This window comes from Schistocerca serialis, chromosome 5 (assembly GCF_023864345.2).
Source record: "Schistocerca serialis cubense isolate TAMUIC-IGC-003099 chromosome 5, iqSchSeri2.2, whole genome shotgun sequence".
Lineage (NCBI taxonomy): Eukaryota > Metazoa > Arthropoda > Insecta > Orthoptera > Acrididae > Schistocerca > Schistocerca serialis.
The window spans coordinates 365,049,698-365,064,113 of NC_064642.1; the positions used below are offsets into that span (position 1 = coordinate 365,049,698).

General features: G+C 45.2%; 1 protein-coding gene across 5 annotated transcripts in view; it reads right to left on the reverse strand.

Annotated features, from left to right (window-relative positions):
* LOC126482387 (tyrosine-protein kinase Abl) overlaps positions 1-14,416 on the reverse strand; it is a 456,124-nt gene that overhangs the window by 157,485 nt on the left and 284,223 nt on the right. The window lies entirely within an intron of this gene.

The following is a 14,416-nucleotide window of genomic DNA, read 5'->3' on the forward strand; positions in this document are numbered from 1 at the left end:
GGCCACACCGGCCGGCCTGGAAGGTAGGAGACGAGGTACCGGCAGAAGTGAGCCTGTGAGGGCGGGGCGTGAGTTGTGGTTGGGTAACTCAGATGGTAGAGCACTTGCCCGCGAAAAGCAAAGGTCCCGAGTTCGAGTCTCGGTCCGGCACACAGTTTTAATCTGCCAGTAAGTCCCACTAGTATTATTTAACTACAAATGGCTTGGCCTTTTCACCTATATCATGTATGGAGCTTCCCGTCAGACTAAACTATGAGCCGGACTTAAGACTCGAACTCGGGAACTTTGCCTTTTGAGGGAAAGTGCTGTACCAACTGAGTTACCCAGTCACGACTCAAGATTCAACCGAAGTTCCGTATCAGGGCACACTCCGCTGCAGAACGAAAATTTCATTCTGGAAACATCCCCAAGGCTATGGCTAAGCCATCTCTGCAATATCCTTTCCTCCAGAAGTGCTATTCCCGCCAGTTTCGCAGAACTTCTGTAAAGTTTGGAAGGTAGGAGACGAGGTAGTGGTGAAACTAAAGCCGTGAGGAAGGGTCGTAAGTCGTGTTTGGATAGCTCAGCTGGTAGAGCACTTGCTTGCGGCAGACAAAGGTCCCGAGCTCGAGGCTCGGTCCAGCGCACAATTTCAATCTACCAGGAAGTTTCGTATCAGCGCACTCTCCGCTACAGAGTGAACATTTCATTCTGTTGTTCGATAAATTCTCAAACCAGATCACTGATTAGTTTTTTGATCACATTTATATATCTGCCACTATATTACGAATACTGAGGTCACGTGCATGATTTCTCTATTTTGGAGTTTCTTTAAGCACTGGTCATTGTTACCTCAGGATTACACACACACACACACACACACACACACACACACACAAACACACACACCGTTTATTAGTGTTGATGCAATGACAGTGTGGAACTAAGGAACACAAAAAATAACGTTCGGCGTATAGAAAAAGGCTCATTTCTAACTGGTAATATACCCACCAATAAGAAAAACAAATGTCAGTCATGTACTGCTCAATTGCGAGCTACTGTGTTTCAGACAGTGATTCAGGTATAAGATATGATGTCAAGGAATGGAGTTTGTTTGGCCACAAATGCCAGCTACTGACTCGATAAACGGATAACAGATAATCTTAGCTCTAACTGCACCGGATGTTCTGACGGGAGGATTTAGGTTTAAAATAGAAGAAATTGGAAGTATTATACTCAACTAAATTTGGAGCTATGTGCGTGGTACTCCATCCCAGCAGTAACTTTCATTATATTTATAATTTTGATGATCGATCACACTGTGACTTACGTGCTGCACTAGGCTATACTTTTCTTTTATGAGGTTTAATAAAGCGCTTAAAAAACTTCAGATCAGTATTTATTTCTGAGTGGTCAATGTTTCGTTGTGTTTTTCAAATACTGACCACAAAATTGACTGGTAGTTGACTGTTGTGGTGAAAGTGTTGTCCAGTCAATGTATCCCCAAATCTCTTCTTTTGACCACCTGCAATCGGATCCATAATTTCCTTTGCATTTCAACGCTTTCATACAATCCCTTATGTTCCTATCACAAATATCACACAAGATAAAAAATAGTCTTGACAATCACATCTCAATCCGAAAATCGGACCAAGTATACCCGGTTTACGGTATCGAAAGTCGTGAGCAATCCACTGTTAAAATTGTTCCAGTTCCAACAATGTAACAAAACGATAGCGAACTGTAAGTTTAAAACGTCATGGTTGCAAAATATTGTCACGGATTATTTACAGAATAATTGTGGTAATGGTCGACTTCGATTTATTGGGACAATTTTGGGAAAGTGTCCACTTGTAAAGTGGGAAAGTGTCCACCTGTAAAGGAGACTGCAAACAGGACGCTAGCGCGACCTATTCTTGAGTACTGCTGGAGTGTTTTAAATACTTACCACATCGGATTAAAAAAAAACCATCGACGCAGTTCCGAGGCTGGCTGCGAGATCTGTTACCGATAGATTTGAACAATACGTCAAGCGTTACAGCGGTGGGGGGTCTCAAATGGGGATCTCTGGAGGGATGGCGGCGTTCTTTTCGAGGAACACTATTGAGAAAATTCAGGGAACTGACATCTTCTACTGCCAAATTACATTTCGCATAAAGATCACTAAGTTAAATACGAGAACTTACGGCTCAAACGGTGGCAAATAGATAGCCGATTTTCGCTCGTTTTATTTGCGAGTGGAATAGGAAAGGAAACGACTAGTAGTGGTACAGGCTACCTTCTGCCACGGATCGTACGGTAACTAGCAGGTTTGTGTGTAGATGCAGAAAAGTGCTAGATATCGGCCACAGGGAGAAGCAGTTTGGATTCAGGAGAATTGCGAGGGAGTACTGTGACATTGTAATTCGGTCAGAAACAGCGAAGGACTTGGGAGAGCAACAGAATGGATGGTGTCTTCATAGTGAGTATATAAGATAAACAATAATAAAAGAAAAACAATAGTAACGGAATGTAGTCGAATTACATCACGCGATACTGAGGGATGCACACAGGGTAAATCACCTAAAACTTTCACAGCAAATATTGCGAAAATGGAAAGTGCTATTGATGTGCGGGTTTCACAGAATGGATTGGAAGTCAGGAGCTCGTATTGTTAGCTAATAAACAGATTGTAATAATACTTATAAACTTTATTTTTGTGTGCAAATATTCACTTTTTAAATGGCACAATGCCTACTGAAATTAACAAAATGAAAGTACAGTGAATTGGAATGTCAGTTGGTGTTTGTTGCAGGATTACCTACCAATACAGTTGGAGAGCCTCTACAATGCTGTTCGAGTTTACAGGGAATGCCAAGTGGGCTGAGGCGTGAATGGAAATTTTGATTGAGGAGGGAGACGTGCTAGGGTAGTCCGTGCTGTTGTGCAAAGCCAAAGGTGGCGTACTGCTTAGCGCGTCTGCCTAGTGAGCAGGAGACCCAGGTTCGAATCCCGGACTTGGTATAATTTTCATTCGTCACTTTTGTCTGCATGTATACATTCCACATGTCAGACTTCGAAAGGTCTCTGGAACAATATACGAGGGTCATTCAATAATTAATGCCTCACAAACGTCTCTGCAGTTCCTGAGGCTGTATCTTTCTTTACCTATTGCCCAACTGTACTACCAACTGCAGCATCGCCATCCACTGCACACAAACGTTTATGGATGTTCACCACGGTTCCTTTTTGTGCACACAAGACTTCAATAACAGCACGCTGCTTGTAACTTGAGTCATATGTAGACGTCATTTTGACACTGTATTACGGCTCTGTCATCTCCCAGAACGGTTCGAAACTTCACCGGCGCACAGAACAGACATCAAATGTGAAGCACCAACAAGGACTTTGATCTGTGTATATAAATGGATTTTTTTTTTAAATGTGGGGCACTACTTATTTAACGACACTCTTAGTTTTATTTGATACTGAAACAACGGATTAGTTTTGCTATTTGGGCAGCAAAACAACTGAAGACCGAAGTAGAGAGGATATAAAATGTAGACTGGCAACGGCGAGTAGTGTGTTTCGGAAGATGAGAAATTGCTTAACGTCTAATATAGATTTAAATTTTAGAAACTCTTTTCTGAAGGTATTTGTTTGGAGTGTAGCCTTGAATGGCATTGAAACGTGGACCATAAATAGTTCACACAAGAAGCTTTTGAAATGTGGTGCTACAGAGTAACGCTGAAGATTTGATGGGTAGTTCATGTAAGTAATGAGGTACTGGATAGAACAGGGGAGGAAAGAAACTTGTGGCACAACTTGAGTAGAAGAAGGGATCAGTTGATAGAACACGTTCTGAAATATCAAGTGGTCATCAGTTTAGTACTGGAGGGACGAGGGGAGGGAGGGATGGTATTGTAGAGGAAGATTAAGACATAAATACAGTGAGCACATTCAAATAGATGTAGGTTGCAGTAGTTACTCGGCGATGAAGAGGCTTGCACAGGACAGAGTAACATGGAGAGTTGTATCAAACTAGTCTACGGACTGAAGACAACAACCACCAATAACAACAGACAACGACTGCAGGAATGTTATCCACAAACATCATCCCATGCTAGTATGTTTTGACGTCATCAGAGTCTCGCGTGACCACAGGCAGTACTTCGTATCGATAGCGTGCTGTCATTGAATTCTTCGTTAAAGAGTGAAATTCTACGGCTGAAATTGACTTCGGATTTCAACGTGCTTATGAAGATGTCTGCTTTGGTGCCAGTCGTATTATGAGATGAGTAAAACATTTCAAAGGTGGAAACACGAGTATCTAAAATGAGTCTCCATTTTAAAAAAATTTAATGACATAATTAGAGAAGCCAGGCGTGATACAGTGAATGAAATCGCTACAAAACTTGCAGTAGGACACGATATAGTGCAAGTAATGAGTCAAAGCTTAGGTTATATAGAAAAGTTTGTGCCCGTTGGGTGCCATGTTTACTGACTGAAAACAAAAATCTCGGAAATTAACAATCATCCAAAACCTTCAGAGATTTCAAAATGAAGGTGATTATTTTTTATAGTATTGCAACAGGTGATGAAAGCTGGTTCCATGATTCCGAGCCAGAAACAATATGCCTGAGTATGGAATGTCAGTACATGGATTCGCCTCGAAGGAGGAAATGAAGACAGTGCCATCTGCTGCAAAAGTTACTGGCACTGTCTTCTAGGATGCACAAAGTTGCAGTTTGGTTTTCTTGCACCTAGACAAACCATTCATGCTGCCCGCTATATGCAGACAATTATCATCCTGCGAGAGGATAACACGCGTCCTCACACTACTCGTGTCATTGTGAAGAACATTACGACATTGGGGTGGGGAACACTTTCATATGATCTTTTTAGTCCTGATTTGGTATCCTGTGACTGCCATTATTTCGGTTTTGTTAAGGAAAATATGCAAGGTTTGTATAAGGAGACGGCCGATGATGTTTGAGAAGCAGTTCGTCAGTATCTTCAGGAAGCTGGAAAGGAGTTCTATTGTAAAGCTGTCAGTGGTTGTTTTCAAATTTCCAGAACAAGGAGAAGAATGTGTCCAAAGAATGGAGACAAAGTGGCAAAGTATGTTCATTAAGATGATGCTGCCTACCTGTTTTGTATAAAGAATAAAAACTTTTGCTCTTAGTTTCACTCTCGGACTCGAACAATATACTGGACACTTTTCGCGGAAAGAGGAGATTCGACATTGCAGCTATAATCTCGCCAGACGAATGCAACCTGTATGGGCAGAAGAAAGGAGACAGCGTGCCTGTTACGCATTAAAACATTGATTACTATGAAAATAACATATTTTAAACTGTTGTTATTGACTGAAGAGTTGTACATTCAGATGAAAGGGGTCTCGCCAGAGTGCTGTGTCGAGCTAATTCAACTTCTGAATGGCCACTTTCAAGCGAAAACAACACTACTAGAACACAAAAGCAAAATAACTGAACAGCGACAACAACTGGTCAGATCATTTTTCTCCTGACGCGGTTTCGCAGCAAAACTCTCTCAACACTTTTCACATTGGCCTACTTGAAACCATGCCGCTCTTTTCATTATTATAATGGTACTCCTTGTGAGATGTATCCCATATTTCAGGGCATTTCTTCACCTCTTCAGTAAGAATTTCTACATCCAAGGCGACTCCATCCGTGAACACGTGCGTGCTGTCCAAGTCTCCCGTGACTGCTGCAAGATCGCAGTGCATCACAGCCGTACCGTGCGCGGCTCAATTTCTTCCCATTTACTGCTATAAGGCCATTTGCCTGTGACTAAAAGCGTCATAAAAGCTCATGCTCAGCAATACGCTGAAGCAAGCAGCTTGCGCCGAGTACATACGCGTTTTCTATGATCTTGCGCAACGAAGGACAAACATTCATTACAAATCTAGATGAAAGAAGTTGGGAGGGAGGGAGGGAGCTTGCCGGTATGAATGGTCGTGTGGCACGAGTAGTAAAAAAAAAAAAAATCAATACGCGGCCTGTACGCTACGGACGTGACGCCGGAGCAAACGATTCAGCGATGATGTCAGTAGTACTGTGGTGCAGGTACACATAACGCCCTTTTTTTTTCGAGCTCTATTTTTTTTCGAGCGCTATTCATGAATAGAAAGAAAACGAAAACAACGGTACAAATATTTCATTCGTGCATTACACGATGGTAAGTAAATAAGTAAAGTTTTTTTTCTGCTCTTTTGGTTGAAAGAACGAATTCAACATTGTCATGCCGTAACTTCTAGGTTGTTCTTGTGGGTGAGCCTTTTACGAGGCCTGTTTTTTTAAGTAAGTACCGTTTTGAAATTAAAAAAAGACGTGCTAAGATATCTCAATTTTATTTTTACATGAGAGCCTGTACCTTAATCTACGCACTGACGCCATTACAGTCTGATTCTTCCTTGTTTACGTTGTGTACTGAGTGTTTAAGATGCCTCCGATAATCGTGAGTCCCGCCGACTGTGAAGTACGGGCTGTTATAAGATTTCTTAGTGCTAAAGGCCTAAAAGCGATCGATATTCATCGTGATATCTGTGCAGTTTACGGAGAAAACATTATGAGTGATGGAATGGTAAGAAAGTGGGTAATAGCATTTAAAGATGGCCGCACAAATGTGCATGATGAACAATGGAGTGGGCGTCCTTCGGTCGTTCATGAAAGTTTGGTGCAGGAAGTGGACAATAAGCTGAGAGAAAACAGACGCTTTACGATTTCCTCCTTGCAGGATGACTTTCCTTATGTTTCTCGTAGTGTTTTGTATGGCATTGTGACCGAGCACTTGAATTACCGAAAATTGTGCGCACGTTGGGTACCGAAAAGGTTTACGGATGTGCACAAAACCAAACGTTTAGACAGTGCATTGACTTTCCTTGAGCGGTACCACAACGACGGTGATGATTTCTTAAGCCAAACTGTTACGGGCGATGAAACATGAGTGGGCTACTTCACACCAGAATCAAAGCAACAGCCCATGGAAGTTGAGTATGGGCATCGTTTTGCTGCAAGACAATGCCCGTCCGCACGTGGCGAATCAGACCAAAGATCTCATCACATCTTTTCGACGGGAAACTCTGGATCATCCTCCGTACAGGCCCCATCTTGCGCCCAGTGACTACCATCTGTTCCTGCACCTGGACGGTCAGCGTCTTCAAGACGATGACGAACTCAAAACAGTGGTGATGCAGTGGTTAACAAGTCAGACGGCAGACTTCTATGAGGCGGGTATTAAAAAACTGGTACAACGTTATGACAAGTGCCTCAATATTGACGGAAATTATGTAGAAAAGTAGATTAAGGTACAAGCTTACATGTAAAAATAAAATTTTTGAGATATCTTAGCACGTTTTAATTTCAAAACGGTACTTCACGCCTCGTATTATAAGCGCTCCGTTGTCTGTAGGCACCGACGAAGAAATGTGGACAGTGATTCATTTTCTGTACTCTCAAGGGGCTAAAGCCTCGGAATTTGCTCGCACAATGCAGTTGCAGTCTGGCGATTGCCAACTCAGCGAGCGAAAAAATTACGAATGGATAAATGGCTTTAAAAGTGGGAATGTTCTGCCCACGAAGAGCGTTCGTGAATGCCATCTACTTCGTAAATGAGCAGTAACATCGAGACAGCTGAGCGTCGCATCAGAACTTATGATATTGCGCATAAATGGAATGTTAGGCACGATTCACGATTTGCAATCGTATATGAATATCTGAACTATCACAAGGTCCGTGTCGTTTGGAAATGTCAATTCCCATTTAACGCGTCCTGTAGAAGGGGGAATACTTTCTCAATCTCATAACAACCGTTGACGACAAGTCTATCCATCACAACGAACCACAAAGCAAGCAGCATAAAATTGGGGAGAGGTGTGGGCATGCGAGAGGGGGAATGAGAGGGGAGGGACAAGCATCATTATTCGTTTACAACAAAAAAATTCAAACGCCGAGCTTCTGCAGGAAAGTTGATGACAATGTTTTGTAACATGAAAAGTCCATTGCTGATTATTACACCCCTAACAATCAAAAGGTGAATAGTGACAGCTACTAAGAGCTATGGGGAGAACTAAAACTCAAAATCAAAACGAAGAGGTGAGGAAAGTTTTCAACAGGTGTAATTCTGATTCATGATAATTCCCGACCTCATACAGCTCAGAAACCAACCTCAGTATTCAAAACAATCTTTTTCGGCTGCTGGAACACTTACTGTCCTGTCCTAACTCCAAGTGATTTTTAACTTCTTGGTCCGATGAGGGAACACCTGGTTAATTCCAAGCTTTTGTCTGGTGACGAGGTTATGGAGTGCAGCGATAATTAATTGGCACGATGCTACACACCTCCCTCCAGCACGAAATTACGGAGCTTGTCAAGATATGGAGCAAGTGTTTAGAAGTTGAGGGAAAATATGGACAGAAATTACACTGAGGTGAACAAAGTCCTGCGACAGTAATGTGCACATATACAGATGGCGGCAGTGCGGCGTACACAAGGTACGAAAGGGCAGTGCATTGTACTCAGGTGATTCATTTGAAAAGTTTCTGACCACGACGAGAATGAGCAGACCTTGAACGCGGAATGGCAGGTAGTTGGAGCTAGATGGATGAGACATTCCACTTTGGAAATCGTTAAGGAATTCAATATTCAGACACCCACAGTGTTAAGAGCGAGCCGAGAATACCAAGTTTCAGGCGTTAACTCTGACCGCAGCCAACGCAGTGGCCGACGACCTTCACATAACGACCGAGATCAGCGCCGTTTACGTAGAGTTGTCAGAGCTAACAGACTGCGTGCTGTGGTCAAGTGAACCGATCGTTGACTGGAAATGATGCATTTATTCTTGGACTTCATGTTCCATAACACCGACGGAATTTTTATGGATGACAATGTGTCGTGTCACCGAGCCACAACTGTCAGCAATTTGTTTGAAGAACATTCTGGACAATTAGAGCGAATGATCTGGCCGTCCAGATCGCCCGACATGAATCCCATAGAACATTCATGGAACATAATCGAGAGGTCAATTCGTGCGCAAAATAATGCACCGGCCAACACTTTTGCAATTGAGCATTCTCAATATTTCTGCAGGGGACTTCCGCTGACCTTTTGAGTCCATGCCACGTCGAGTTGCTGCACTACGCCGGGCGAAGGAAGGTTCGACACGATATTAGGAGGTATTCCATGACTTTTGTCACCTCAGTATACAAAGCGTGCTTGGCGACGCGGAAAGCTCTGCAGTCGTACTGTGGAAATGTAGCTAAGTATCTGACGTCCAGAAGGGCATGATCATTGACGTTCGGACCAAGGTTTGAAGCATTTCAGAAGCGGCTAAGTTTCTAAACTGCTCGCGTGCTGCCTTGGTTGAAATATACAGTGCATGCCAAAATGGCGCTATCGAAACCCGGGGCCAGGCCACTGTGGTGCGCCGGCCGCGGTGGACGAGCGGTTCTAGGCGCTTCAGTCCGGAACCTCGCGACTGCTACGGTCGCAGGTTCAAATCCTGCCTCGGCCATGGATGTGTGTGATGCCCTTAGGTTAGTTAGGTTTTATGTAGTTCCAAGTTTTAGGGGACTGATGACCTCAGATGTTAAGTCCCATAGTGCTAACAGCCATTTGAACCATTTTGAACCACTGTGGTGCACCACGGGCTGCGGAAATGTGTACGGGCGAACATACAAGCAACTTTTGAGCAAATGACTGTCCAGGTGAACCAAGGGGGTCACATAATCGTTGGCACTTGCGTGACTTTGCATAGAAACTAGGGGGCCCGTGAAATACCACGATATGGCTGCCCAAATCATCACCAAACCGGCGCCATGTTTCGCTCTTGGGAAGTAAACTCATCCGACCAAATTACTTTCTTCCACTGGTTGCACCATAGTCCAGGTTTTACGACTTTGCCACGACTTTATCCTCTTACGGGCATTTGCATCACTGATGAGTAGTTTCGGGATTCCAGCTTGTCCGGCATTTTCCAACTTGTGTTCTTTTGGTGCTAACAAGGACCGCGAATGCGACATTCAGTCCTTCTGTGACTCTTGCAGCTCTCGTTCCCTTGTATTTCGTCGCAATCCTTTTCAACGACCGTCCGGAATGATCACTCAACACACACTTTTGTCCGCTTTGTGACTTAGCGGATGACGTTTTTCCGCTTTCGCTGTATGCGGTATAAATCTTCGATATTGTGTCTCATGAAACCCCAAACACTTCGGCCACCTTCGCGAAAGAACTTGCCCCCCTTTTAACAGCCGTGTACCGCAAGTCTCTAGAGGAACGGAAGGTTCCAAATGATTGGAAAAGAGCACAGGTAGTCCCAGACTTCAAGAAGGGTCGTCGAGCAGATGCGCAAAACTATAACCCTATATCTCTGACGTCGATCTGTTGTAGAATTTTAGAACATGTTTTTTGCTGGCGTATCATGTCGTTTCTGGAAACCCAGAATCTACTCTGTAAGAATCAATATGGATTCCGGAAACAGCGATCGTGAGAGAACCAACTCGCTTTATTTGTTCATGAGACCCAGAAAATATTAGATACAGGCTCCCAGGTAGATGCTATTTTCCTTGACTTCCGGAAGGCGTTCGATACAGTTCCGCACTGTCGCCTGATAAACAAAGTAAGAGCCTACGGAATATCAGACCAGCTGTGTGGCTAGATTGAAGAGTTTTTAGCAAACAGAACACAGCATGTTGTTATCAATGGAGAGACGTCTACAGACGTTAAAGTAACCCCTGGCGTGCCACAGGGGAGTGTTATGCGACCATTGCTTTTCACAATATACACTCCTGGAAAGGGATAAAAGAACACATTGACACCGGTGTGTCAGACCCACCATACTTGCTCTGGACACTGCGAGAGGGCTGTACAAGCAATGATCACACGCACGGCACAGCGGACACACCAGGAACCGCGGTGTTGGCCGTCGAATGGCGCTAGCTGCGCAGCATTTGTGCACCGCCGCCGTCAGTGTCAGCCAGTTTGCCGTGGCATACGGAGCTCCATCGCAGTCTTTAACACTGGTAGCATGCCGCGACAGCGTGGACGTGAACCGTATGTGCAGTTGACGGACTTTGAGCGAGGGCGTATAGTGGGCATGCGGGAGGCCGGGTGGACGTACCGCCGAATTGCTCAACACGTGGGGCGTGAGGTCTCCACAGTACATCGATGTTGTCGCCAGTGGTCGGCGGAAGGTGCACGTGCCCGTCGACCTGGGACCGGACCGCAGCGACGCACGGATGCACGCCAAGACCGTAGGATCCTACGCAGTGCCGTAGGGGACCGCACCGCCACTTCCCAGCAAATTAGGGACACTGTTGCTCCTGGGGTATCGGCGAGAACCATTCGCAACCGTCTCCATGAAGCTGGGCTACGGTCCCACACACCGTTAGGCCGTCTTCCGCTCACGCCCCAACATCGTGCAGCCCGCCTCCAGTGGTGTCGCGACAGGCGTGAATGGAGGGACGAATGGAGACGTGTCGTCTTCAGCGATGAGAGTCGCTTCTGCCTTGGTGCCAATGATGGTCGTATGCGTGTTTGGCGCCGTGCAGGTGAGCGCCACAATCAGGACTGCATACGACCGAGGCACACAGGGCCAACACCCGGCATCATGGTGTGGGGAGCGATCTCCTACACTGGCTGTACACCACTGGTGATCGTCGAGGGGACACTGAATAGTGCACGGTACATCCAAACCGTCATCGAACCCATCGTTCTACCATTCCTAGACCGGCAAGGGAACTTGCTGTTCCAACAGGACAATGCACGTCCGCATGTATCCCGTGCCACCCAACGTGCTCTAGAAGGTGTAAGTCAACTACCCTGGCCAGCAAGATCTCCGGATCTGTCCCCCATTGAGCATGTTTGGGACTGGATGAAGCGTCGTCTCACGCGGTCTGCACGTCCAGCACGAACGCTGGTCCAACTGAGGCGCCAGGTGGAAATGGCATGGCAAGCCGTTCCACAGGACTACATCCAGCATCTCTACGATCGTCTCCATGGGAGAATAGCAGCCTGCATTGCTGCGAAAGGTGGATATACACTGTACTAGTGCCGACATTGTGCATGCTCTGTTGCCTGTGTCTATGTGCCTGTGGTTCTGTCAGTGTGATCATGTGATGTATCTGACCCCAGGAATGTGTCAATAAAGTTTCTCCTTCCTGGGACAATGAATTCACGGTGTTCTTATTTCAATTTCCAGGAGTGTATATAAATGACCTAGTAGATAGTGTCGGGAGTTCCATGCGGCTTTTCGCGGATGATGCTGTAGTATACAGAGAAGTTGCAGCATTAGAAAATTGTAGCGAAATGCAGGAAGATCTGCAGCGGATAGGCACTTGGTGCAGGGAGTGGCAACTGACCCTTAACATAGACAAATGTAATGTATTGCGAATACATAGAAAGAAGGATCCTTTATTGTATGATTATATGATAGCGGAGCAAACACTGGTAGCAGTTACTTCTGTAAAATATCTGGAAGTATGCGTACGGAACGATTTGAAGTGGAATGATCATATAAAATTAATTGTTGGTAAGGCGGGTACCAGGTTGAGATTCATTGGGAGAGTCCTTAGAAAATGTAGTCCATCAAACACTCGTTCGACCTATACTTGAGTATTGCTCATCAGTGTGGGATCCGTACCAGATCGGGTTAACGGATGAGATAGAGAAGATCTAAAGAAGAGCGGCGCGTTTCGTCACAGGGTTATTTGGTAACCGTGATAGCGTTACGGAGATGTTTAGCAAACTCAAGTAGCAGACTCTGCAAGAGAGGCGCTCTGCATCGCGGTGTAGCTTGCTCGCCAGGTTTCCAGAGGGTACGTTTCTGGATGAGGTATCGAATATATTGCTTCCCCCTACTTATACCTCCTGAGGAGATCACGAATGTAAAATTAGAGAGATTTGAGCGCGCACGGAGGCTTTCAGACAGTCGTTCTTCCCGCGAACCATACGCGACTGGAACAGGAAAGGGAGGTAATGACAGTGGCACGTAAAGTGCCCTCCGCCACACACCGTTGGGTGGCTTGCGGAGTATAAATGTAGATGTAGATTACGTAAGCACCCACCATGCAAGGACCAACAATTTGCCCATGTCAGAATTCCGTTAGCTCCGACATAATGCACTCACAACTAGAACAAAATAGTGATCTGACCACGACAGACACTTGCAACGTATTAAGGGCACCGCACAGGTGTCGTTCGTGGTCAAATACAGCATCGTATGCATCTCTGTTTCCACATTTTTCTCCAACCCCTATACCCCCAAGCGGCTGTCGACCACACTTACCGATAATGTTGAAATAAACATTCCGGTTCATCCTAACCTGCATGAGTGGACCGAAATCATGGTGCGAAAAGTTCCTGCAGAACATTACAGAACCAACTTAGGCATCAGCTAAACCTTCAACACAATGCCGGTTAAGCACCTCATTTGTGCGTCGGTACGCTCAAAGCCTGGAGTCATTTCAAAGGTGGCAAAATCGCGACTCGTCGGGTCACACTATATGCCTCGAATCAACTACTAAGTTTTGTGTTGTTCGGCCCACCGAAGACTTTCAGCTTCTTGTATCGCGTTGAGCAATGGTCTCTTGCGATGTACCCATCGACGAAAGTCCGTTGCGTCCAGTTCCCTTCACAATTTTCGGCTGGATATGGTTGATATGGACCTGCATTCTGTGACAACAGCAATTCTTGGTTTGAAACGGATCGTCATTGACAAGGCGTGACGCTCGTCATCACTGTTCTTACGCCGTATTACATGGCTGTTAGTGGTACGCCATTCGCCGTCAATGTGTTGGACAGTCCACAATACTACACCAACGAATCACGCAACTTCATTCACAGTGTGGTTACACGCACATTGTGAACTACAGGCCCTTAACTGCCATTCTCTCTCTTCCGTCGACTCATCATACTGCACTAACTCTAACAACTGATTGACACACACACACACACACACACACACACACACACACACACACACACACACACACACTCTCTCTCTCTCTCTCTCTCTCTCTATATATATATATATATACACCACTTCACTGCAACTACCGCCTGGTACCAGTACTAGAGCGCCAACAGCAACCCGAAGCGACGGATGGATCTTTTGAGGGAGTCACTAACACTTTGTCTGGTAACAGTATTACTTCCTTCTCTCCACGTTCCCTAATGAGGGCGACAGTTCCATTATGCGACCAAGCAGTTTATCTCGCGTAATCACCTATCGTTTGCACACCTCAGATTTCATCCAGCTCCAAACCAAAAATCTAATGGCGTAAGGTTTGGCAATCTTGGTGGACAGTTAACTGTACTACCATCACCAATCCAGAGATAAGCGTCAGTGCGCCACTAGTCCGAAAACTAACGTATTTTAAACGTGTGCTCTCGCGGTAACTATTCGAAATAGGGCATATGTCAATAACAGTTTTTTG